Source organism: Pseudophryne corroboree, chromosome 6 (assembly GCF_028390025.1).
Source record: "Pseudophryne corroboree isolate aPseCor3 chromosome 6, aPseCor3.hap2, whole genome shotgun sequence".
Taxonomy (NCBI): domain Eukaryota; kingdom Metazoa; phylum Chordata; class Amphibia; order Anura; family Myobatrachidae; genus Pseudophryne; species Pseudophryne corroboree.
Window position 1 is genome coordinate 793,799,373 of NC_086449.1, and position 26,247 is coordinate 793,825,619.

Here is a 26,247-nt window from a genome sequence, read left to right on the forward strand (position 1 = left end):
GCGGCCCCCTGCATGCTAGTGAAAAGAGTTGGAGTTTTGCTGCTTTTAGCAGAACTACAACTCATGCTGAATTAGGCCCATAGGGGGTCATTCCGAGTTGATCATAGCTGTGCAAAATTTAGCACAGCTACGATCATGAACTCAGACATGTGGGGGGACGCCCAGCACAGGGCTAGTCCGCCCCGCATGTCAGTCCGGCCCCCCTTGCAGAAGTGCAAAGGCATCGCACAGCGGCAATGCCTTTGCACTTCAGGAGTAGCTCCCGGCCAGTGCAGATTTAGCGAGCTGGCCGGGAGCTACTCCTCACTCCCCGGCCCGCAGCTGCTGCATATGACGTCACGCAGCCACTGCGGCACGCCCCCCGTTCGGTCCGGCCACGCCTGCGCTGGCCGGACCACGCCTACGAAACGGCAGCCAAACGCCGCCGTTTTGCCCCCTCCCGCCCATCGATCGCCTCTGCCTGTCAATCAGGCAAAGGCGATCGCTGTCCTGCAACGGCCATCGGCCGTCCCGCATGCGCAGGCGCACAAAGGTGCCGGCGCACAAAGGCACTGGCGCATGCGCAGCAGGGACCCGTTCGCTCTGCTGCGTGAAAACGCAGTGAGCGAACGGGGCGGAATGACCCCATAGTCCGCAGCCTAAGTACATCCTGCCCTGTGTATCAACAGTATAAAAAAATAGTTACTAATCTATCTATGCAAAAAACATGGTGTCTACCTTGTTTATATCGACCAGTTTCATGTCGACCTTTTGACCCTGTCGACCTTTTGTACTGTCTACCTTTTTCATGTCGACCTTTTGAACATGTCGACCTTTTGACCCCGTCGACCTAATGTCTGTCTAACATATGGTGTCTATCTATTGACTGTCTAACTAGACACTGTCTATCTATCAACCGGATACCATTTCATAGTAAACCCGCTTATACATGTATTTTGCTATATCGTTTCAAAGGGTTGGTATCATGTGATCGTCACCATACCGACGGCGGAATCCCAGCATTTAGATGCTCAGTGAGGGGGGCGAGTACAACAAAGCTGTGGGCTCGGTGGCTCATTGCGCTCGCCACAGGTTCTGTCCCCACTGTATGGGTGTTGTGGACACCCACGAGTGGGAATAGTCCCTGTTGGTCGGCATGCAGACTGTTGGAATTGTGAGGGGGGGGGGGCGGGATGTAGTAGTCGGTATTGTTACCGGTGGTTTCCTGACCGCCAGTCACATAACTACATCCCGGTGAAAAATTAAATGGATGGGTAAACTCTGATGCACTGAATGTGGTCAGCCCAATTAAAACCCCTAATACCTGCCCAAAAACAGGTAAGAAAGAGAGCAAATGCAAGAGGGAAAGGGATGTGATCAAAGGCGCCAAATAATTAAGAGACAAAAGTATAATAAAATTAAAATGGAGGAAATAGATTCAACAATACTGTCTGGTTTTCCAAAAAAGAATCCTTGGGTCACCCGTTTTGATCCAAATGTCCACAGCAAATATGCAAAAAAGAACAGAAAAAAATCCAATGTGTAATAATGTATAAGAGTCTGTTTCGTGGTATCCAGAAATAGAGCCCTGGTGTGCGGTTAAACTTGATAGAAGGAAGGATAGGATCTCACCACCGATACAAATACAGAATAGAGCGTACCAAGACTCACATAGTGGGAGATAGGGAAATACACATAAAGGTATCTTTTCTAATGATAATGCAGCAGTTCATATAGGCACAGCGTACCCCACTCACGTGTTGGACGAGTTCACTCCACATATAAAGGTATCTTTAAATGACAATCCAATGAAGTTGATTGAAGGAAAAATTATTCTCTTTATTTTTTCAAAAGGTTGCCAATTAAAATTTACATTAACATTAACGATAAGCAAGAAGACCTTGCGTAACGCTGTAAAGTGCCTACCGGGGCATTTGGAGCAGATTTAAAAACTGCAATACAGGTGGGGAATCCGGAATGCCCACTGTATTATGACCCCAGCGTATCTCACAAGTGAAACAGGCGGCAAAACTTGCTTTCAAATAAAATGATGAGAACTATAAATATCCACTCTCAGCATGCACCAGCGCCGTTTCGACCATACAGGTCTTTTTCATACATACCTTGAAAAAGACTTGTATGGTTGAAACGGCGTTATGGCACTTTACAGCGTTACACAAGGTCTTCTTGCTTATCGTTAATGTTAATGTAAATTTTAATTGGGAAACTGGGGGTTAGAGTTAGGCTGTGGGAGGGGAGGATTAGGGTTAGGCATATATGGGGGGTTTAGGCTATGGAATGAGAGGATTAGGGTTAGCATGAGAGGGAGGATTTGCGTTAGGCTATGGGAGGGTAATATTAGGGTTAGGCATAAGGGGGAGAGTTAGTGTAAGGCTATGGGAGGGGAGGATTAGAGTTAGGCATAAGGGGTGTTACAAATTATGTAAAAAATAGTAGCGATCTTACTTGCACTTTGGATTGCTCAACAATGGATGATGGTATAGTTCTCTCTTATTTCCAATGAAATCCTTATATATGTAAACAGAAGAATAAATTACATTTGTGTAATATTGTTAAAACTTTGAACTCCACACATAAATTAGGGTTCGGCTACAGGAATGGAGGGTTAGGGTCAGACATAAGGGAGAGGGTTAGGGTTAGGCTACAGGAGGGGAGGGTTAGGGTCAGACATAAGGGAGAGGGTTAGGGTTATCCTTTGGGAGGGGAGGATTTGGGATAGACATAAGGAATTTGAAGAACCGTTCGTTCAGTTTATGTTGTGCAATTTCACCGTTGATTACCTCAAGTAGCGCGTCAATTGTTTCATAAAAGCTGAGTTTCACCCACACGGTTATGACATTCACAATAGGTGCATCCCATTTTGTTAGTTGCATCATACAATCTTGTACATCCAATGTATTCCATTTGTGCGGATATTGTAATTCTGTAAGAACTACTTCCCATTCGCCGTTTAAGTCTATCGGCTTAGCCAACTTTGTCGTATAGTTAGAAATTTTATTTTGCGGAAATATAGCGGCTGAGGCGTTACTTGGCAGTGTTATGTAGATCGATTTATCATCCATCTCCCTCTTTGTTTATATATCTTTTATCTCAGATATATCTTTTATCTCCGATGCAGTAACCCAACAGTTACATTTTGTGGGGTATCCTCGTCACTTGACTAACGCGTAATTCCAACCTCTGACCGTCTTATTTGTTTAAAATCTTTTCCACTTTGTAAATCCTGTTATAGTTTTTGGTATGCTTTGAAGCTCTTCGGGGTAAAAACTGCCTGTAATAATCTCACCGTAGAGATCCTCCAACGTGTAAAGCGGCTTAAGACCTTTCGTGCTCACACCGCGTATTACAAATATTTCCTCATCGCTTGGAGCACACTTAATCGTTCTATGGTAAGTGTTATTATAGCTGCGTATGAAGTTTTGTAAAATGTCTATATATCTGTAAGTATTCTTCCCCGTGAAATACAGCCACATTTGTGTTTTTAAAGTCCTATTGAAATGCTCTATAACAGCAGCTTTCATATCATTATTGGTTGTGAAATGCTGTGTACCGTATTTTTCTAATACCTTTTTTAGGATGTAGTTTAGAAAAACTTTACATTTATCCGTTTGTAGCTTCTTCGCCATCTCCCCCTGCTGGAATATTTTTTCAAAAGCATTAGCGACTGTTGTGGCGTTCTTAGTGGCCAGACTTTCAGCCCAGGCCCTCTTACTGAATATATCGATGATAGTTAATATATATTTAATACTGTTGTTGTACTTTGACAGATCTATGAGCGAAACCAAATCGCATTGCCACTGGTGATTTATACCTGATACACTAATCATGTTCCTTTTATAGTTTTTTTTCTTACCGGCTTGTGCAACGTGTATGTGTCTGGCTCTTGTAACCATTTTCTTATGTCGGATCTTTTAAATTTATTTTTAAACTATTCATAATATTTATCAAAACCGCAAAAGCTACCCGGTTTTAATACGGTGTAATATACTTCTTTCATCCGATTGTTTTGACGTGCGGCGTTGCGCGACATTCTATTAAAAACAATTTTCTTTTGATATAAACTTGATATAAAATTCTCTAAACTTTATATCAAGTGCCTCTCAAAACAAAATTGTTTTGGATAGAATGTCGCTCAACGCCGCTATAATTGTTCCAGTTGGTGTGCTGTCTGCATTAATTATGCTGGTCTCGATTTGACAGTTTATACTCCGGACATCTAAGCCTTTTGTAATGTGTGCTGTCTGTATTAATCGCGCAAGGACCTGCTATTTAAAATCAATACTCTTTTCTCAGGATATCTTGTGGTCCTTAAAGCGTTTGATATGTATGGCTGGTCTGAAATATTAACCATAGGAAATGCCTGACTCCACATTAAGGCCCACTTTTTAAAATAACACAAATGTATTATCTTTACAATGTATTATCCTAATCGATATCTTTAATCGATTCATAATATGCATCACTGCTGATGTTAAAATTATCAGTGTTGTATTTGACATAATAACTCACTAAATCTCTGGTCAGAATTTCTATGAATGAAGTTACAACTTCAAAACAATTATCTTTTGATACAGTTTAATATAAAGTTCTACAAACTTTATATTACACTGTATCAAAAGAGTATAAAAGGGGGCATGCCAGGAGGTATGGTAAGGAGGCGTAGACCTGTCAAAATCAATTAATTTGATAAAAAGTTCTATATCTACTTATGAACATATCACATCCACAATTAACACTCAGCATTACCAAATGTCATCTGTTTTAGAGACATATATAGAGGCGAACAGACCTAAGTAACATATATAGAGAGAGTGTAAAATAATAGAATCTATATTCTTACTGTATAGCACATTCTTTTGTTTCTGCTGAAGCATCACTGTCATAATTGATGGATTGGAACACTGATCTCCCCATAATCAGCGCATTCATCGGCTGCCAGTTAGTTACTAAAACTAGTTATGTTTTCTAAAAACTACTAAAAGACCGGTTTCTGACTGGGGCATGAAGGATCCACCGGGGGAATGCTGTTGTAAGGGCCCATGCTTAAGGGTATGGTCAGGCTCCAGTGGGGGCGTGTCCAGCCGCAACAGAGGTTTGGCTAACCATTACAGAGCCCATGGGCTGGGCCCCTTGAGAAATATATAATAAACCATATTATTATGAAGTATAATGTAACATACTGTATGTACAATGCATAATTCAAGTGCACAAGAATAGAGTCTAGAACCTGATCCGTAGAGGAGGAGGGCCTACAGGCAGTGGGGCCCACCACGGGTTTCCCCTGTTCCCCTGTCGGCCCATCCGACCCTGTGTAAGACTACCTTAATGTCGACCTAATAGTTTGCCTGCCGCTGCCGAGAATTACTACAGACCAAATAAATAAGTGAATAATAAAATGATGTAACAGTTATGCACACTGGCATCTAGAGGGTGAACGGGTACTAATTACCTAGGCCTGGGTTTGCTGGAGGAGCCTGGATCCGCTGCCTTTTCCCCATTCATCCGGGAAGCAGATTCTTCCCCCACAGCCTGCTCCATCTTCCCAGTGACATCTTCTGGAGGAATGTGGTATGGAAGGTCGACCACACTTAGGTCGACAGTGTCTAGGTTGACCACTATTGGTCGACAGTAACTAGGTCGAAATGGATTCTAGGTCGACAGGGCTTCTAGATTGACATGTTCTAGGTCGACAGGTCAAAATGTCGACATGAGGTTTATTATTTTTTGGGGTGTCGTTTTCTCCGTACAGTGACTGGGAACCCCAATTAGTGCACCATGTCCCCTTGCATGGCTTGCTTCCCAATTGTAGTCCACGTGGATCGTTAAGTATGAAAAAGTAAAAAAAAAAGAAAACAATTGTGAAAAACTCATGTCGACCTTTTGACCTGTCAACATAGGCGTCGGAGGCGGGGATGTCCCAACGGGCTCAGCATAGCCATACCTCCTCCCAGTAATGCATCTGAGAGCCGGCTAGGGCAGGAGGACACAGAGCAGCATGCTACGGCGCCGGAGTTTTGAAGTCAGATTCTCCGTGGTGATCTGGGGGGTAAGTGCTCCCCACATAGGGTGGAGTAGGGGTGGATAATCATGGTGGGGGGAGCGCCAAAATGTATTTTTATATATTGCCCCCCCAACTACAACATGTTTTGGCGCCCCTGCCTGTCGACCTAGAACATGTCAGCCTAGAGACTCTGTCGACCTAGTTATGGCGACCAATAGTGGTCGACCTAGAGACGGGATACCCTACTGGATGATGGTGCTGCGCATTAAGAGCAAAGACTCTGGAGAGTGTTTGCTCTCTAGTGCGCATGTACGATCTTCCCAAATATCACTGATGAGGAGGGGGACCCGCTTTCTGGAGCAAAAAAGGTGGGAAGCGGTTAAGTATCCACCAATATGGCAAGATTAAGTAATCAAGACACAATTTCTCCTTTCTACTCAGTAAACACTTTTTCAGTCTGCATACATGAAAACAGCCCTTTTAGTAAATTCCTCTATCTTACGCTGAAATAAAATGTATCCTTTAAATAAAGTGCCAGTTCAAGTTCAATAAGACAATAAAATGTGAGCACTGCACTGTCATCCAAATGTTCAAATAGTCTGTGGAACTATAAGTCCCATAATAGTATTGCATTCTTCTGTGTCCTACTTCATATGAAGGTGCGGATACGCAGAGGCAATGCTTTTCCCGTGGGGATCAATAATCTGTAATGTGCCTCATTTCTGTCTCACAGAAGATAAATGAGATCTGCAGGACTAAAACGGCTTATGTGCAGGTATCCAGAGCCCTGGACAATTACATGGGAGAGAACGTGGATAATTGTCACAATTGAAATATGTGTTCATGTGCTGAGACATAGGGGGTCATTCCGAGTTGATCGCTCGCTAGCAGTTTTTAGCAGCCGTGCAAACGCATTGTCGCCGCCCACTGGGGAGTGATTTTTCGCTTTGCAGAAGTGTGAACGCTTGTGCAGCAGAGCGCCTGCAAAATCTTTTTGTGCAAAACAAGACCAGCCCTGTAGTTACTCTTCGTGTGATTTGATTCTAACGACGGAGGGATGGCTTTTGACGTCACACACCCGCCCAGCCACGCCTGCGTTTTTCTAAGCACTCCCTGAAAACGGTCAGTTGACACCCAGAAACGCCCACTTCCTGTCAATCTTCCTGCGTTCGGCCATGCGACTGGAATGTTCGTTACACTCTGTGCAAACCCAAGATGCTCATTGTACCCGTACGAAACGCCTGCGCATTGCGGTGCATACGCATGCACAGAAATTACGATTTTTAGCCTGATCGCTGATAACAGATATAAGGTCTCCCCAGTCTGCAGACAAAGCTTATGTATACTGCCTATAAGCCAGTGGCTCCCAAACTTTTTTGAATAATGGCGCCCTAGACTAGAGTATCAGAATTTTTTCACGCCACACCTAGGTCAAAAGTTTCTTATTGAGAATTTTAGAAAGCAATAAGTAAATTATGTTTATGTGTCATCTTAGTTTCTTTAGTGTGGTGCGGGACAATATTTGCTTCTGTTTGTCCTCATATTTTATAATTGGCAGCCACAAGCACTGGTTTTGTCTATTACTTTGACCAAAAATAGTTTGAATTGATCCTGAACCACCAATCCAAGGCACCCGTGCTAGTGTCCTAAGGGGATACGGTCGTTAGGTCGACACAACTTAGGTCGACAGTCATTAGGTCGACCACTGAAGGTCGACATTGGCATTAGGTCAACATGCACTAGGTCGACATGGGCAGTAGGTTGACATGTACTAGGTCGACAGGTCAAAAGGTTGACATGAGTTTTTCACTTTTTTTCCCGTTTTTGGACTTTTTCATACTTTACGATCCACGTGGACTACAATTGGGAACGGTAACCATGCGAAGGGACACGGTGCACTAATTTGGGTTCCCCGTCACTATACGAAGAAAACAACACCAAAAAAAGACCAAAAGCTCATGTCAACCCTTTCACCTGTCGACCTAATGCCCATGTCGACCTTCAGTGGGCAACCTAATGACTGTCGACCTAAGTTGGGTCGATCCAACGACACATACCCGTCCTGAGGCACCCCAGGGTTCCTAGACACACAGTTTGGGAACGTGTAGCAGTTGATTTACCGATGGACACAATACCGACGGTCATAATCCCTACAGCCATTGACCGACAGTCAAAATACCGACACGGTCAAAATACCGACATTCATTATACCGACATGTCCAAAATGCCGACATAGTTAGAATACCGAAATCTAAAATGCCGACGTGTTTTTAAGGAATTTTTGCTCCAAAACAGACTTGTTCATACTTTACCATCCCAGTGGACCTGGAGGGGGAATATAATAGTGTGCCAAGCGCAGCGAGCCATGCGAGGGGACGCGGTACACTTACACGGTGTCCATGTCAACCTATGTCCACACTGACACCCAACCCCCCCCCGAAAAACTCATGTCGGTATTTTGAAATGTCAGCATTTCAAATGTTGGTATTCTGACTATGTCGGCATTTTGAACATGTCGGCATGACGAAGGTCGGTCAATGGCTGTCGGTATTATTACTGTCAGAATTGTGTCCGTAGGTAAATCATACCGAACCCCAAGCAAGATAGGGCCCTGGTCAGAATCCTACCCATCATGGCCAGAGCTATGAGCTAGCAATGCTAACCCCTGTGCCATCGGGTTTGTCCATTTGAAATGTTACGAGGCAGACACTTTTCTGGAATAGAGAAAAAGAAGATGTGCCCTCTTTAAATGATAACACTCTCCTTTATATCATCACTTTGGGAGTAAAAAGTGATGGGCAGAAGAGTAAAATATTTTTTTTTAAATAACATGCCACAAGTCAGGAGGGCCTGACCTCGCGGCACACCCTGTATACGGGCCGTGGGTGGGACGGAGGGGGTGTGGGGGGGCAGGCGGCCGAGAAGTGGACCGAGAGGCTGCGCTGAGTACCAGATGGCGAGTCCAATGACCCATGAATCTGGCTAGCAGGGTACCTGGAGTGGCATCCTGCTGCAAGTAGCGCTATTACAGTGTGTAGCGCTGCCCGGAGCATCCCCTTGTGTGACGGCCCCGCAGCCCTGTGTGATGTCATGTGTATGGGGGCAGGGCCAGCGCAGGGCAGCAGTCTCCAGCACAAAGAGTTTTGGACCCTGTGCACCTTTTTGTGTGAATGCAGTCTAGAGTTCCGCTGGAGCGTGCAGGTGTACTGTATGTAACAAAATGATGTCATGTGTAGAGAAGCAGACCTGGGATGGGTTGTGCGGAAGTCGTTCCCACTAAGGCACAGAACGGACACATCGCTGCTCCTGGTGCTGAAGCAATCATTCATTTTGCTACTCAGGATACTTATAATGCAAGAAATGGGTGGAAAGGGGGTTTCTTGCTGTGTGTGGGCCTAATTCAGCATGATTTGCAATTGCAAAGCTGCTCGCAGATGCATACCACCTCCTCCCTGCATTTGCGATAGCAATACTGCGATGGCATCGCAGTCCGGGATAAATATTGTGAACATCGGTCACAATGTTCATTTGCAACGGCAGGCTGAGCTTACCTGTCGCAGGGCGTTTCGCGACGCAGTCCTTGGCCTCCCCACTCCCGGAAAACGGGGATGACAGTAATGCACAGAGGCGCTCGCATTACTGCAATGCGATCACGGGACCCGTTCTGCAATTGCAGAGAATGGTTCCTGCGTATGCAGTTTCCCGACTACTGCTTGATCCAACCTGAATTGGGCCCTGTGTCCGCCAAGCACTTGGTATCAAGAACAGGTCCTACACTATAATTCTTTTTTATTTTTATATGCAGTAAGAACACAAAGTTACAAATAAAAGTGCACTCCGGAAAGTGAAGTTTGTCCATCACCTATTAGTTATGTGTTACTTGTGCAGAATGTCTTTAAACATTTTGGGGCAGATGTATTAACCTGGAGAAGGCATAAGGAAGTGATAAACCAGTGATATGTGCAAGGTGATAAAGGCACCGGCCAATCAGCTTCAATATGTAAATTAACAGTTAGGATCTGATTGGCTGGTGCCTTTATCACCTTGCACTTATCACTGGTTTATCACTTCCTTATGCCTTCTCCAGGTTAATACATCTGCCCCTTTGTAACAAAAGAAACGTTCTGCTGGCTATAACCTAATGTAGTAATAATAATAATTAATAATTATTATTATTAATATGATTACTCAAGCATTTCACTAATGTCCCTGTAGTATCTCCATGCTCTGTATTTTATGAAAAGCTTTTCTCTACGTTATTGTTTCTGTACTGTATTAAGGGGGTCATTCCGACCCGATCACTCGCTGCAGTTGTTCGCAGCTCAGCGATCGGGTCAGAATTGCGCATGGTGGATAGCGATCGCCTCTGCCTGATTGACAGACAGAGGCGGTCGATGGGCGGGAGGGGGCGGCATGGCAGCGTTAGGCTGCCGTTTTGGGGGCGCGGTCCGGCCAACGCAGGCGTGTCCGGACCGTGCGGGGAGCTGAATCGGCTGCGTGACGTCACACGCAGCCGCTGTGACCAGTGGCAGCGACGAGCAACTCCCGGCCAGCCGCAGGAGCTGCGCTGGCCGGGAGTTACTCAACAAGTACAAAGGCATCGCCGCTGGACTTGTGCGGGGGGGGGGGGGACATGCACGGCGGTCTCGCCCTGTGCTGAGCGTCCCCCCGCATGTCTGTGAGCATGATCGTTGCTGTGCTAAATTCAGCACAGCCATGATCAACTCAGAGTGACCCCCTATGTCCTTATTCAGGTTTGTTAGCAAACCAAAAAAGCACACTTATGGGCAAAACCATGTTGCACTGCAGGTGGGGCAGATGTAACATGTGCAGAGAGAGTTAGATTTGGGTGGGGTGTGTTCAAACTGAAATATAAATTGCAGTGTAAAATAATAAGCAGCCAGTATTTACTATGGAAACAATATAACCCACCCAAATCTAACTCTCTCTGCACATGTTACATCTGCCCCACCTGCAGTACACATGGTTTTCCCCATTAGTGTGCTTTTTTGGTGTGCCAACTACACTGAATAGCCCTCTGTGGGGGTCATTCCGACCCAATCGCACGCTGCACTTCGTCGCAGCCGAGCGATCGTGTTGATACTGCGCATGTGCGGCGGCCACATTGCGCAGGTGAGTTGTTGCCTGGCAACGGCGGTCACTAGGCAGCGACGCGGATAATGAAGAAAGCGGTCGCAGCGGCGACCGCAAGAAGATTGACAGGAGGAAGGCGGATCCTGGCGGCAACTCACCGTTTTGGGGGAGTGGTGAGTCCAACGCAGGCGTGTCCAGGCGTTTGGAAGGTGGATGTCTGACGTCAATTCCGGGACCTGCAACGCTGGATCGATCGCACAGGCTAAGTAACTCATACCCTGATCTTCTTTTACACAAAACTTTATTTGCATAGCAGGGCTGTACAAACGATCGCAGCCCTGCTATGCAGAAATGCACTCCCCCATAGGCGGCGTCTAGTTGATCGCACGGGCAGCAAAAAGTTGCTACGTGCGATCAACTCGTAATGACCCCCTATGTTCATTCTGTTAAGTGCCTGCAGTTCTTTTGGAGAAAGAGCACTATATAAATAATAATAATAATAATAATAATAATATTATTATTTATAAAACACTTTTCTCCCAGTAGGACTCAGAGAGGGTTATTCAGAGCTATTAGCAAACAAAAAAAGTTAGCAATTGGGCAAAATCATGTGCACTGCAGGTGGGGCAGATGTAACATGTGCAGAGAGAGTTAGATGTGGGTGGGTTATATTGTTTCTGCACATGATAAATTTCCTGCTGCTTTATTTTTACACTGCAATTTAGATTTCAGTATGAACACCCCCCACCCAAATCTAACTCTCTCTCTCTCTCTCTCTCTCTCTCTCTCTCTCTCTCTCTCTCTCTCTGCACATGTTACATCTGCCCCCCCCCCCCTGCAGTGCACATGGTTTTGGCCCATTAGTGTGCTTTTTTGGTTTGCTAACAACTCTGAATAACCCCCAAAGTGCTATGAAAATTGTAATGAGGGGGAAAATGTAGATGAGTTTAGATGTTTGATTTAATTAATGTGATTTTCAAAAGAAGTACAAAGCTCTGCAGCGCTGCTACAAAAAGCAAGACTGTCTCTATCCTGCTGCTGCAATGTGAAAGCCTTTTGTCTTAATGTACAGTGGATGATTTATGGGATTTCTAATTGCTATGAGAAAGCCCTACAGGCTTCACGAGTTATTTACAAAGAGGTCCTTAGTGAAGCACCCCAGGAGGTGTAAGGTAAATACAAACCAATCACGTGAACAACTTCAAAGTGTAATGCAGAACACAATTTATAATACAATTGCAGCCAACTGTGGGTGCATGTGTGTACTGCACATATATCATCATTTATATATATTTATATACTGCATATATCATCATTTTGCTTTGTACATATTCTTCCTGCCTACTTAGCTGCCTGCCTCGTACATAGGGAAGTGTCTTTGATCCACTTTCTGGATTTCTTTTTTTTTTTCATTGACCATACTTTGTTTTCTGGATCTCTCTTTGCCAACATCCTCCCAGGCATTTAACACCAAGGGCGGGATGTAATGACGGAGTTGCGGGTCGCCTGCCAATGTCAGATTTTTTTTTAAAGGGGCAATCCCTTACAAGACATGGTTTTGCCTTGTAAGGGATTGCCCCTTTAAATAAAAAAAGCTCAGAGATCGGCCGGCATACGGCACCTCTGGCGATCTTGGCCGCCATTACATCATGCCGCAAGTATTTATTAAAGTTTAGGCAATATGGTATAGATTATGGGAGGGTTTGAAACAAGCTCCTTAGTACATCTTAAATCTGCACTGCGATAAGATATATTATTATGGAAGGGATGCGGGCAATTTACCTACAATCAAAATCCCAACGGTCAAAATCCTGACAACCATTGACTGATGGTCAAAACCATGACAAGGTCAAAATACCGACATTTAAAAATATCGACAGGTCAAAAAGTCGACATGAGTTTTTCAGGATTTTTTCATTGAAACCAACTTGTTCATACTTTACCATCCCAGTGGACCTGGAGGGGGAATATAATAGTGTGCCGAGCGGTACACCTATGTGGTGTCCATGTCGACCTATGTCGACATAAAAAACACCAATGAAAACCTGTGTCGACTTTTTGACCCGATGACATTTTAAATGTTGGCATTTTGACCATGTCGGTATTTTGATCTTGTCGGGATGTTGACAGTCGGTCAATTGTTGTCGGGATTTTCACACCCATGAATTGGTACGGGGCGGGTAGTTAGGGTGTTCCCAACGAGGATCACTGCCAAAACTATCATAAAGAATGAACGGCTGTGGCCAATGATAAACACAGCATACAATAATCTTCCGGGAAATTTTTGCTGGATTGCTTTGCGCCAAGCCCTTTTTTATTTTATTTTTGTATTGTAAACCAATACTTGCTGTGTGTCTGTAGAATATACTGTGTATTTGTATAAACACTTTGACTATATTATCTCAATTAGAGTTTATTCTAGCAAATTAGGTTTGCTCTCAGTTATTAATCTTCAATGTTGTGTCACCAAATGTTATTTATTTTTACGCAATGTGCAGTTGATGCAAGTAGTTTGGCGTCAGATTGGGGGTGACCTAGGTCTATTCAGTTATATTATCATATAACAGGGCGGTTGTGGCAGTGAGTTAGAAGCTTGGTGTATTGATCTAGGAAGTATATAAAGACTATATATAGTTGTTTTGTGCACTGCCGGGAAGTGAATGACATATAAAGTGTCTACCTGGCAGTATTCCTTTCCGAACATAACGCAGCACGGGCAGCCTGCTAGTGAGAAGCTGTGGTGCCCTCAACTAACACAAGCCTGATGCCAGGGAATGCTTCATGCAACGCATCCCGAAATCATTAGTAAATATTAAGATAGAGAACCTAAAGGTTCTAGGTGATGTGATTTATGAGCGACGTTGCCTAGTGTTTCCCCTTCTGGGCTGGTTGGTGGCGGAAGTGTGTACACACTGAGCGATGTGATGACCATATTGCTCAGTGATGTCACGCCGCGGCCAGGCGAGCCACTCAGGTTTTGGATGACAGTCCAAATTGAGCTACATGCACGGCCGACAGCGATAGTCGTTAACGACCCCCCGGCAGGCGCATCGCTTGACAGCGGCGGCTTGCACACAGGCAATTATAGTAAACATTGTCGCTCAGGAAGGGGGAAAATGAACGACGTCGGTTGGTTTCTCTGCAAGTGTGTATGCACTCCAAGTAAGGAGGGCAGACAGTGATGCCTGCTGCACAGTGTCGTCTTCCTTGGCAGCTAACCGCTAATTAGATGGTAAATATGATCTTACAGGGATCGCTAGCCCTGTGCCTCATAATGGTGCCTCAGTGCTGGGACCAGCGCAACTCCAAAACGAGGAAAAATGGCATAAGCAATCCAACCTGCAGTTTTCGGATTATTGGGAAACTGCGCATGTGCAAAATGGATCCTGCGATCGCATTGCAGTAATGTGAAGCCTCTATTGACAGGCACACAAAATATTTACTATTCCATTATTCATTTTTAATTAACTCACAGTGCACAGCATTCTAGACCATAGGTTCTCAAACTCGGTCCTCAGGACCCCACACGGTGCATGTTTTGCAGGTAACCCAGCAGGTGCACAGGTGTATTAATTACTCACTGACACATTTTAAAAGGTCCACAGGTGGAGCTAATTATTTCACTTGTAATTCTGTGAGGAGACCTGCAAAACATGCACCGTGTGGGGTCCTGAGGACCGAGTTTGAGAAGTTGTGTTCTAGACCAAACCCATTGTAGCATACCTCCCAACATGACCCTCTCTAGGAGGGACAGAATGCTCTGCTCCTGGACTTCCCTCTTAATGGGCGGGATGTACTAATGTACATCGCCACCCATCGCCGCGCTGCGCCACGATGCTGATCGCATATGTACTTACATATGCGATCAGCATTGCAGAGGACAGCTCTTCCGATAAGAGCTGTCCTCCGCGATGCACAGCGGCAGCCTGACTTCCGGGATTCGGCCCCAGGAGTCAGTCTGCGCAAGCGCAGGGTGACGGGAGTGGCCGCAAGGCATGCTGGGAGGGATCCGATTGGATCCCTCCCAGCATGCCTTGCTAAAGCTGGCGAACCCTGCCGCGGCGTTGACCTGCCGGCTGGGGGATGGTACATCAGGAAAATGCGGTAAACAGGGGGTTTACCGCATTTTCCGCTTAATACATACCGCCCATTAAGAGGGAAGTCCAGGAGCAGAGCGTTCTGTCCCGCCTGGAGAGGGTCATGTTGGGAGGTATGTTGTAGCAGTTTTCATTACTTTTTGTCCTCACTATTATGACACAATAGTGAATATGTCTTCCTGAATTTCCGGCTATATGCTGTAGCATGCAACATGAGGATAATAGGAGACTTTTATATTAAACCTTCTAGAGAAGACGTAGAGGTATAGGGGGTAATTCAGACCTGTGCTGGGCTGCTCACTTTGCTGTCCTGCGTTCAAACAGTCACCGAGTGAAAATTCGCCGTGCAAGTGTGCAATTGCATGTGTACGCCGAGCTGCAAAAATCCACTGTGTGCAGTCTCTGCGCAGCCCAGGACTTACTCCTACAGTGCGATGACAACAGGCTGATCTGGGCTGGAGCTGACGGCAGACACCCTCCTTGAAAACGCTTGGGCACGCCTGCGTTTTTCCGGACACTCCCAGTAAACGCTCAGTTGCCACCCACAAACGGCCTCTTCCTGTCAGTCACCTTGAGAACGTCCGTGCGATCGGAATTTTTGCACCATCCTGTCACTGGTTGGCGATTCCTGTTGTTTAGCGACGTGAGTGTGCATTGCAGTGCATACGCATACGCAGGTAATCGCTGAGCGCCCGCTAAGCGAAAACGCACAGAAGCGATCAGGTCTGAATCACCTCCATTGCCCGTACCAACTATCATTTATCTCCTATAAAATGACAGCTGGAATCTGGTTGGTTGCTTTAAGCTCCGCTTGTCTTCTTTAGGCGTCTTGATACATCTCCCCCATAGTATGTCAGTCTGAAGTCATGAGACGTCTGAATCATTTTCAGGCAGCTCCTTAGTGTCTGTCGCATCGAGTGTCTCTACCTCCAGGTTAGTTGTGTTGTCTTTTCTCACATGATCTGATTGACTTCTGCACGTGGTGTGAGGGTGGTTTAAGCACACAGCTATTCTGTACATTTGGCCGATACATCAATCCCCTTTTTATGTACAGTGGGGCAGATGTATTAACCTATAGAAGGCATACGGAAGTGATAAACCAGTGATATGTGCAAGGTGATAAAGGCACCAGCCAATCAGCTCCAATATGTAAATTAACAGTTAGGATCTGATTGGCTGGTGCCTTTATCACCTTGTACATATCACTGGTTTATCACTTCCTTATGCCTTCTCCAGGTTAATACATCTGCCCCAGTATTGCTTACCTCTCACAAGCTACCTGACAGAAAGTGCATCCAACTATGCATCGTACCTGGCCTTCATCGTGTAGCCAGAATGGCACCTACTGGTGGATGCTACGTGCTTGGGCCTAATTCAGACCTGATCACTAGCAGGCAATCAGATAGTCGCCGCCTACAGGGGGAGTGTATTTTAGCTTTGCAAGTGTGGGAACGCATGTGTAGCAGAGCTGTACAAACAGATCTTGTGCAGTCTCTGCACAGCCCAGGACTTACTCAGCCGCTGCGATCACATCAGCCTGTCCGGGACCGGAATTGACGTCAGACACCCGCCCTGCAAACGCTTAGACACGCCTGCGTTTTTCCAAACACTCCCAGAAAACGGTCAGTTGCCACCCACAAACGCTTTCTTCCTGTCAGTCTCCTTGCAAACACCCGTGCGAATGGGTCCTTCGCACAAACTCATCGCTGAGAGGCAATCCGTTTTGTACCCGTGCGACGCCCCTGCGCATTGCGGTGCACATGCTTGCGCAGTTTAGACCTGATCGCTCGCTGTACGAAAACGTAGCCTAGCGATCAGGTCTGAATTACCCCCTTATTGCGCACGTAGGAGAATACAGGACTGAGCCTTAACACATCTTAAAATGAAACGTGTTATTGTTTATTCTGTAAATGCATGCAGTAATGTAACACGGGCCGTTCTCTTGGCCTGATGTACAGACAATCATATGAATGGGTTGAATTTATACATAATGTCCTGGATGTAACGAAGTCCCAAGTTCAGCGGCCTTGCGGGATGGTGGCAGGGCTTGGGCGTTTTTTAAAGGGGCAGTCGTTTACAAGGCTAAACCGTGTCTTGGAAATGATTGCCCCTTTAAATAAACATGCTCGTTCGGCCAGCATCCGACATGGCCGCTAAACTTGGACTTCATTATGTTTACATCTATAGCTATCCTATTGGCCATAGAAATTCAAAGGGGTTACTAATATGGAATAAGGCTCAGTGTAAACGGGTCGATCTGGCCTGGGTCCTATTTATATCATAGGAAGAGTCGGCGTTTGGAGATGATCTCATCATCTGTGTGCCGGGACGTCGCCTTCCCTGGAATAAGCCAGGTCCAGCTGCCTGTCTGAAAGGGGTCTCAGCTGGGTAACATCTGGGTTGGACCCATGTACAAAATCCCGGATGTGATCCGACTTTTTAATCTGAAAGGGGTATAACCATAGCCAGATTAAGGGGGGGATGCAGGGCATACTGTACCCTGGGGCCCCCTTTGTCAGGGGGCCCCCCGACCAGAGCACACTGACATCACTAGCTTTCCCTCTTAAGCAGCAGCAGAGCCAGCAGCCAGAATGCAAGCAAAATAGTATGCAGTAAAGGCAGAGACACAGGGGTATCATGTTTCCTGAGCTACTGACAGAGATTTCTGACCAGAGGAGAGATAGGAGGGTGGAGAAAGCTGTAAGTGACACAGGGATCCCAGCTTCTCCTCTTCCCTGCTTGGGTGTCTGAGTCTTGTGTAAACTGTTATGCAACTAAACCATTTAGGTCTAGAGATAGACATACACAGAGAGTCCTCCTGAGTCCTGTCCCAGTGTGTAAGTAGTACAAAGGTTGCTGCTGTTCTTGCATGTGACAAGATAAATTATTTTATTTTTCTATGTGTATTTTAAGGTTAATTTTCTTTGTTACACTACAAGAAAATTTTATAAAATAGTTGTCTTTCAATTAGGTGGAGTTATAAACAGTACACAGCCATTATTAAACTATTAGTTTAAAACAAATATACACCATTGGTTTAAATGTAATATACACAATCCATACATCCCAATATGACCCATTCCAGGAGGGACAACATGCTCTCTACCTGGACTTCCTTCTTAATTTATGATTGCAATTACCTGTGTTGAAATGCCTGTTTTATCAATTAAATAGTACAACACAGGTGACGCCAATCATATATTAAGTGGATAGTCCAGGTAGAGAGCATTTTGTCCCTCCTGGAATGGGACATGTTGGGAGGTAAGCACAATCTAATATACAACCATTACCTTCCACCGGGGGGCCCCCTGTCTTAAGTGCCTCGGGCACCTCCAAGCCTTAATCCGGCCCTGGGTATAACAGTCCAGGTTTTAGTGAGATCCATGCTGAACACAGGTGACTTCATTAGTACCTCAGTTATTTTGCTTTAACCATCTGTACTGAAGCCTAGATATCACTAAAACCTGCCCTGTTCGTGTGCCTTGGGGACCGAGGTTTGAAATGCCTACGGTACATGATGGAGGGTCATTCCATGTCAGTTCACTCAGGCATGACACCCACCGACTCAGATTTACATGATACTTTGTACACTTGATACTACCACAGAGCTACTAACCCATGCCAAATTTTTCTTCTCTAGGCCTCACAGTTTTTGAGATATAGGGGGTCAAAGCTTCAAAAAATTGCTGGGAAATGCCACTTCAGATGCTCCGTTTATTCTGAGGTGTATCCGGGGGAAAAAAAATCACATCTCCGCGCCTGATCCACTTATCACTTGGAACTTTTGACCCTTTGGCAATCAAAATCTGGAGATTCCAGTAAAAAAATGTTTTATCAATCTTGCCTGACTCCAAGGTCATTATACATTCCTTGACTTCTGACTTAATCATTTTTTTTGGTGCAAAAAAGAAGTGGGTTCAATTAGCATTATCAACCTAAGGCAGATGAGTTACTTTTACATGTCCCTTTTTTGTTTAAATTGAACCTTAACGTATACTTTAAAAGGCTATGGGGGTCATTCCGAGTTGATCGCTAGCTGCATTCGTTCTCTGTGCAGCATTGATGCAAAAAAAGGCACTTCTGCGCATGCGTATGCGGCGCAATGCGCACGCGCGATGTACTATTACAACGGCCGATGTAGTTTCACACAGGGTCTAGCGAAGCTTTTCAGTCGCACTGCTGACCGCAGAGTGATTGACATGAAGTGGGCTTTTCTGGGTGTCAACTGACCATTTTCAGGCGTGCCAGGAAAAACGCAGGCGTGGCTGGGCGAACACAGGGCGTGTTTGTGATGTCAAAACGAACTGAATAGTCTGAAGTGATCGCAAGCGCTGAGTAGGTTTTGAGCTACTCAGAAACTGCACAAAAAAACTTTGTAGCCGCTCTGCGATCCTTTCGTTCGCACTTCTGCTAAGCTAAAATACACTCCCAGTGGGCGGCGGCATAGCGTTTGCACGACTGCTAAAAACTGCTAGCGAGCGAACAACTCGGAATGACCCCCTATGAGAGAAAAATAATGGGATTTTGATTGCCTGTATGAGCATTTTAATGTTTAATTATAATTCTCTCGTTTAAAATGAAAATTAAAATTAGGTATAATTTTGCATGCCAGGGGAGTATTTTCATTTGTCCCTGTCTCTTTCTCTCTCTTTCCACATGTCTGTTGCTCTCTCCGCATGTCTCTTTCCTTTCTTATGTCTTTATCGCCCTTCCCATGTCTCCTTGGCTCTGTGTATACAGTATATAACTCTTACACACATACACACACATACACACACACACACACACACACACACACACACACTTCCAGTGGGTTGGAGGTTTTCATATATGTGCGCTCTCTATTTTTTTTTGTTTGTCTCTTTCCCTCTCTCTCTCTCTCTCTCTCACTCTCTTTCTCATATCTGCACCCAACCCCCCCCCCCCCCCCAAAAAAAAAAAAAAATTACCAAAAATCCTGCGTTTGCCCCTGCCATTTTCATAAGTGTTGAAGTGTGCACATGCGTTTTCTCTTACGTCCTAGAGGATGCTGGGGACTCCAAAAGGACCATGGGGTATAGACGGGATCCGCAGGAGACATGGGCACACTTAAAGACTTTTACTGGGTGTGAACTGGCTATTCCCTCTATGCCCCTCCTCCAGACCTCAGTTGGATTCTGTGCCCAGGAGAGACTGGACACACACTAGGGGAGCTCTACTGAGTTTCTCTGGAAAAGACTTTATGTTAGGTTTTTTATTTTCAAAGAGACCTGCTGGCTACAGGCTCTCTGCTTCGTGGGACTGAGGGGAGAGAAGTCAGACCTACTTCTGCTGAGTTAAGGGCTCTGCTTCTTAGGCTACTGGACACCATTAGCTCCAGAGGGTTCGATCACTTGGTGCTCCTAGCTGCTTGTTCCCGGAGCCGCGCCGTCATCCCCCTCACAGAAGCCAGAAGTAAGAAGCCGGGTGAGTATTAGAAGAACAGAAGACTTCAGTGACGGCAGAAGACTTCAGTAATGGAGGTACAGGGCAGCGGTCGCGCTGCGCTCCATGTTCCCACACACCAACGGCACTCACAGGGTGCAGGGCGCTGGAGGGGAGCGCCCTGGGCAGCAAGTTACCGAGGGTCTTTTGACTGGCAAGAGATGCATATTCGGTGCCCGGGCACCATGTACGATACCCCCGCCAGTATAAAAAATTTAAAATTTAAGCTGGACTACATCGCGCCGGGAAGGGGCGGGGCTTAGCCGCACAGCTTACCAGCGCCATTTTATCTCTTCACAGCCGCTGCAGAGACGCTGGCCCGGACCTCCACTTCTCCTTATAAGTACAGGGAGCAAAACAGGGGGGGGGGGGGCACGGGCAATTTTGGTTATATATATATATATGTATTTACAGCGCAGCCATCATATATTATTTCTTTGGTAGTATATGGGCGCTGGGGTGTGAGCTGGCATACTCCCTCTGTGTTCTCTCTGCAGGCTTCCCTGTGGGTCTGTCCACTTTTGGCCGGTGTGAGTGTGTCGGTACTGTGTGTCAACATGTCTGAGGCTGAGTGTTCCTCCCCGGAGGAGGTTACTGGGGGCACAGAGAAAAATTTGGGAATGACTCTGTCGGCACAGCCGACTGCTGATTGGGTAAATATGTTGAGTACATTGAATGCAAACGTGGCATTGTTGTCTACGAGGCTAGATAAATCTGATTCTCAGACACAAACATGGAGAAAATCCATGGAGGATGCTTTGTCTCAGGTACAGACCCCCTCGGGGGCACAAAAACGTTCATTTACCCAGATGGCAGATACAGATACCGACACAAACTCTGATTCCAGTGTCGACTTCAATGAGGGCAGTTTACATCCAAAAGTGGTAAAGAGTATTCAGTACATGATTGTGGCTATTAAAGATGTTTTACATATTTCTGAGGAACACCCTGTTCCAGATAAGAGGGTTTGTTTATTTAAAGGGAAGAAACCTGAGGTGACGTTTCCCCCCTCTCATGAACCGAACGCTCTTTGTGAGAAGGCTTGGGAGTCGCCTGACAAAAAGTGGCAGATTCCCAAGAGAATTTTTATGGCATATCCTTTCCCCTCTGACGACAGGGAGAAATGGGAGTCGTCTCCCAATGTGCACAAGGCTCTGTCCCGACTGTCCAAAAAGGTGGCGCTTCCGTCTCCTGACATGGCTGCTCTCAAGGATCCGGCGGATCGCAAGCAGGAGACGACATTGAAGGCCATTTTCGTTACTACTGGTGCACTACTCAGGCCTGCTGTGGCGTCGGTATGGGTGAGTAGTGCTATTGCTAAGTGGGCTGATAATTTAGCTTCTGACATGGATACCCTTGATAAGGATAACATTCTTTTGACTCTTGGTTATATCAAGGACGCTGCAGATTACCTAAAGGATGCAGCGAGGGATATTGGCCTCTTGGGATCAAGGGCCAATGCCATGGCAGTCTCGGCCAGGAGGGCGCTGTGGATTCATCAATGGAATGCTGATGCCGACTCCAAGAAAGCTGTGGAAGCTCTCCCTTTTAAAGGTAGTGTCTTGTTTGGTGACGGCCTTGCTGACCTGGTGTCTACCGCTACTGCGGGTAAGTCATCTTTTCTTCCTTATGTTCCCACACAACAGAAAAAGGCGCCCCATTATCAGATGCAGTCCTTTCGGCCTAATAAATACAAAAAAGGAAAGGGCTCATCCTTCCTCGCTTCAAAGGGTAGAGGAAGGGAAAAAAGGTCGCCTGCTGTATCTGGCGCCCAGGATCAAAAGTCCTCCCCCGCCTCTACCAAGTCCACCGCATGACGCTGGGGCTCCCCTGTGGGAGTCCGTGCCAGTGGGGGGCCGTCTCCGAATCTTCAGTCAGGTCTGGTTTCAATCGGCACTGGATCCTTGGGTCTTAGACATAGTGTCCCATGGGTACAAGCTGGAGTTTCAGGAGATGCCCCCCCGCCGCTTTTTCAAATCGGCCTTGCCAGTTTCTATTCCAGAAAGAGAAGTGGTAAATGCTGCGATACAAAAGCTGTGTCAACAGAGGGTCATTGTCCCGGTTCCCCTATCCCAAAGGGGGAAGGCTTCTAATCGAGCCTCTTTGTCGTGCCGAAGCCGGACGGCTCGGTCAGACCGATTCTGAACCTAAAATCCCTCAGTCCATACTTGAAAACTTTCAAGTTCAAGATGGAATCTCTTCGAGCTGTGATCTCCAGCCTAGAAGGGGGGGATTTTATGGCATCAGTCGACATAAAGGATACCTACTTACACATCCCGATATATCCTCCTCATCAGGCCTTCCTAAGATTTGCAGTGCAGGTTTGTCATTACCAATTTCAGACATTGCCGTTTGGGCTTTCCACGGCCCCGAGGGTCTTCACCAAGGTGATGGCGGAAATGATGGTACTCCTACGCAATCAGGGTGTCACAATTATCCCGTACTTGGACGATCTCCTGATAAAGGCGAGATCAAAAGAGCAGTTGCTACGAAATTTGGAACTCTCCCTGACGACTCTGCAACATCATGGTTGGATTCTAAATTTGCCAAAGTCTCACTTGATTCTGACAACTCGTTTGCCCTTCTTGGGCATGATTCTAGACACGGAACTACGGAGGGTGTTTCTTCCGGCAGAAAAAGCTCTGGAAATCCAGACCATGGTCAAGGACATTCTGAGACCGGCAAGTGTATCGATTCATCAATGCACTCGAGTGTTAGGGAAGATGGTTGCAGCTTACGAAGCCATTCCGTTTGGCTGGTTTCATGCCCGGGTGTTTCAGTGGGATCTGCTGAAGAAATGGTCCGGGTCTCACCTGCACATGCACCGGAAAATAAGTCTATCTTCCAGGACCAGAATTTCTCTCCTGTGGTGGCTGCAAGGTTCTCACCTTCTAGAGGGACGCCGATTCGGAATCCAGGATTGGGTCTTACTTACCACAGATGCAAGTCTCTGAGGCTGGGGTGCAGTCACACAAGGAAGAAGTTTCCAGGGAAAATGGTCAAGCCAGGAATCTTGTCTCCACATAAATGTTCTCGAGTTAAGAGCCATTTACAACGGTCTCCTGCAAGCGAAGAACCTACTTCAAGGTCTCTCTGTCCTGATCCAGTCGGACAACATAACAGCAGTGGTGTACGTAAACCGCCAGGGCGGAACAAAGAGCAGGGCGGCAATGGCGGAGGCCATAAGAGTTCTCCGCTGGGCAGAACAGCACGTGAGCGCTCTGTCAGCAGTCTTCCTTCCGGGAGTGGACATCTGGGAAGCAGACTTCCTCAGCAGACACTATCTCCATCCAGGAGAGTGGGCCCTTCATCAAGAGGTATTTGCAGAAGTGACAAGGTGTTGGGGAATTCCTCAAATAGACATGATGGCATCTCGCCTCAACAAAAAGCTTCCGAGGTATTGTTCCAGGTCAAGGGACCCACAAGCCAGTGCAGTGGACACCCTGGTAACTCCATGGGTGTTTCAGTCGGTGTATGTGTTCATTCCACTTCCTCTCATTCCAAGAGTGTTCAGGATTATAAGACGAACAAGGGTTCAGGCAATTCTCGTCGTTCCAGATTGGCCACGGAGGGCCTGGTATCCGGATCTTCAGGAATTACTCGTAAAAGATCCTTGGACAGGACCTGTTACTGCAGGGGCCATGCGTGTTTCCGGACTTACCGCGGCTGCGTTTGACGGCGTGGAGGTTGAACGCCAAATCCTAGCTCGAAAAGGTATTCCCGGGGAAGTCATCCCCACTCTCCTTAAGGCTAGAAAGGAGGTCACGGCAAAACATTATCACAGTATTTGGAGGAAATATGTGTCGTGGTGTGAAACCAAAGCAGCCCCTGCGGAGGAGTTTCACTTGGGTCGTTTCCTCCATTTTTTGCAGGCAGGCGTGGATGCAGGCCTGAAATTGGGTTCCATCAAAGTGCAGATTTCGGCTTTATCTATTTTCTTTCAAAAAGAATTGGCCGCCCTTCCTGAGGTTCAGACTTTTGTGAAGGGAGTGCTGCATATCCATCCCCAGTTTGTGCCACCAGTGCTCAGGGGGATCTTGAAGTGGTGTTAAAGTTTCTTATGTCTCACTGGTTTGAACATTTGCGAACGGTTGAGTTAAAGTTTGTCACTTGGAAAGTGGTCATGCTTTTGGCCTTGGCGTCTGCCAGACGAGTGTCAGAATTGGCGGCTTTGTCTCACAAGAGCCCATATTTGATTTTTCATGTGGATAGAGCGAAATTGAGGACTCGTCAACAATTTCTGCCGAAGGTGGTTTCTTCGTTTCACATAAATCAACCTATTGTGGTACCTGTGGCTACGGAGGTTGTCGCGGTTCCAAAGTCTCTTGATGTCGTAAGAGCTTTAAAAATTTATGTCGCCAGAACGGCTCTTGTTAGGAAAATGGATACACTGTTTTCCTGTATGCTTCCAACAAGATTGGTAATCCTGCTTCCAAGCAGATTATTGCACGCTGGATTTGTACTACGATTCAGCATGCTCACTCTTCGGCTGGCTTGCCAGTGCCGAAGTCAGTAAAGGCCCATTCTACCAGGAAGGTGGGCTCGTCTTGGGCGGCTGCCCGAGGGGTCTCGGCACTTCAACTTTGCCGAGCAGCTACGTGGTCGGGTTCAAACACTTTTGCTAAGTTCTATAAGTTTGATACCCTGGCTGAGGAGGACCTCATGTTTGCTCAATCGGTGCTGCAGAGTCGTCCGCACTCTCCCGCCCGGTCTGGAGCTTTAGTATAGCCCCCATGGTCCTTTTGGAGTCCCCAGCATCCTCTAGGACGTAAGAGAAAATAGGATTTTAGTACCTACCGGTAAATCCTTTTCTCCTAGTCCGTAGAGGATGCTGGGCGCCCATCCCAGTGCGTACTGTTACTTGCAGTTGTATTGTTGGTTGTTGGTTTCGGGTACACGAAGGTTGTGTATCGGTTATGTTCAGCTTGTTGCTGTTTTTCGTTCATACTGTTATCTGGTATTCCTGCTATTCCAGTTGTACGGTGTGTTTGTGGTGTGAGCTGGTATATATCTCGCCCTTAGTTTAACAAAAATCCTTTTCCTCAAAATGTCTGTCTCCCCTGGGCACAGTTCCTATAACTGAGGTCTGGAGGAGGGGCATAGAGGGAGGAGCCAGTTCACACCCAGTAAAAGTCTTTTAGTGTGCCCATGTCTCCTGCGGATCCCGTCTATACCCCATGGTCCTTTTGGAGTCCCCAGCATCCTCTACGGACTAGGAGAAAAGGATTTACCGGTAGGTATTAAAATCCTATTTTTCGTTTTTCTCTGTAATACAATTCGTCAACCTTTTATACTAGAGTTTTTTAAAACATATGCTAATCAAAGTTTCTAATAGACATAACTCATGACAACTTCCCAATCTCATGATTATGATGACAGTATTAAAATTATTCCGTAAGCACAAACTTCCCTATTTCTTCCCAACCACAACATTCATACCCTGTGATTCACTACCAGATGGTGTTTGTGTCCAAATATATTTATACAAGGTAATCAAAAACAGGACGTTTCTACAATCTTAGCCTGCAGTGTTAAAGCAGCATTCCAATAACATCTCATTATCTGTCTATCTATCTATCTATCTATCTATCT

At 46.1% G+C, this 26,247-nt stretch overlaps 1 protein-coding gene and 1 long non-coding RNA gene across 9 annotated transcripts in view; one reads left to right on the plus strand and one right to left on the minus strand.

Annotated features, from left to right (window-relative positions):
• Positions 1-26,247, plus strand: part of BICD1 (BICD cargo adaptor 1) — a 529,680-nt gene that overhangs the window by 129,063 nt on the left and 374,370 nt on the right. The gene's annotated exons all lie outside the window — the stretch shown is intronic.
• Positions 1-26,247, minus strand: part of LOC134935743 (uncharacterized) — a 196,488-nt gene that overhangs the window by 121,009 nt on the left and 49,232 nt on the right. The window contains exon 2 of one of the 2 annotated variants that reach the window (XR_010180379.1): positions 2,446-2,507. The exons of the other annotated variant lie outside the window; for it this stretch is intronic. This is a non-coding gene — a long non-coding RNA (uncharacterized LOC134935743). The remainder of the gene's footprint in view (positions 1-2,445; positions 2,508-26,247) is intronic. 2 annotated transcript variants of the gene reach the window in all.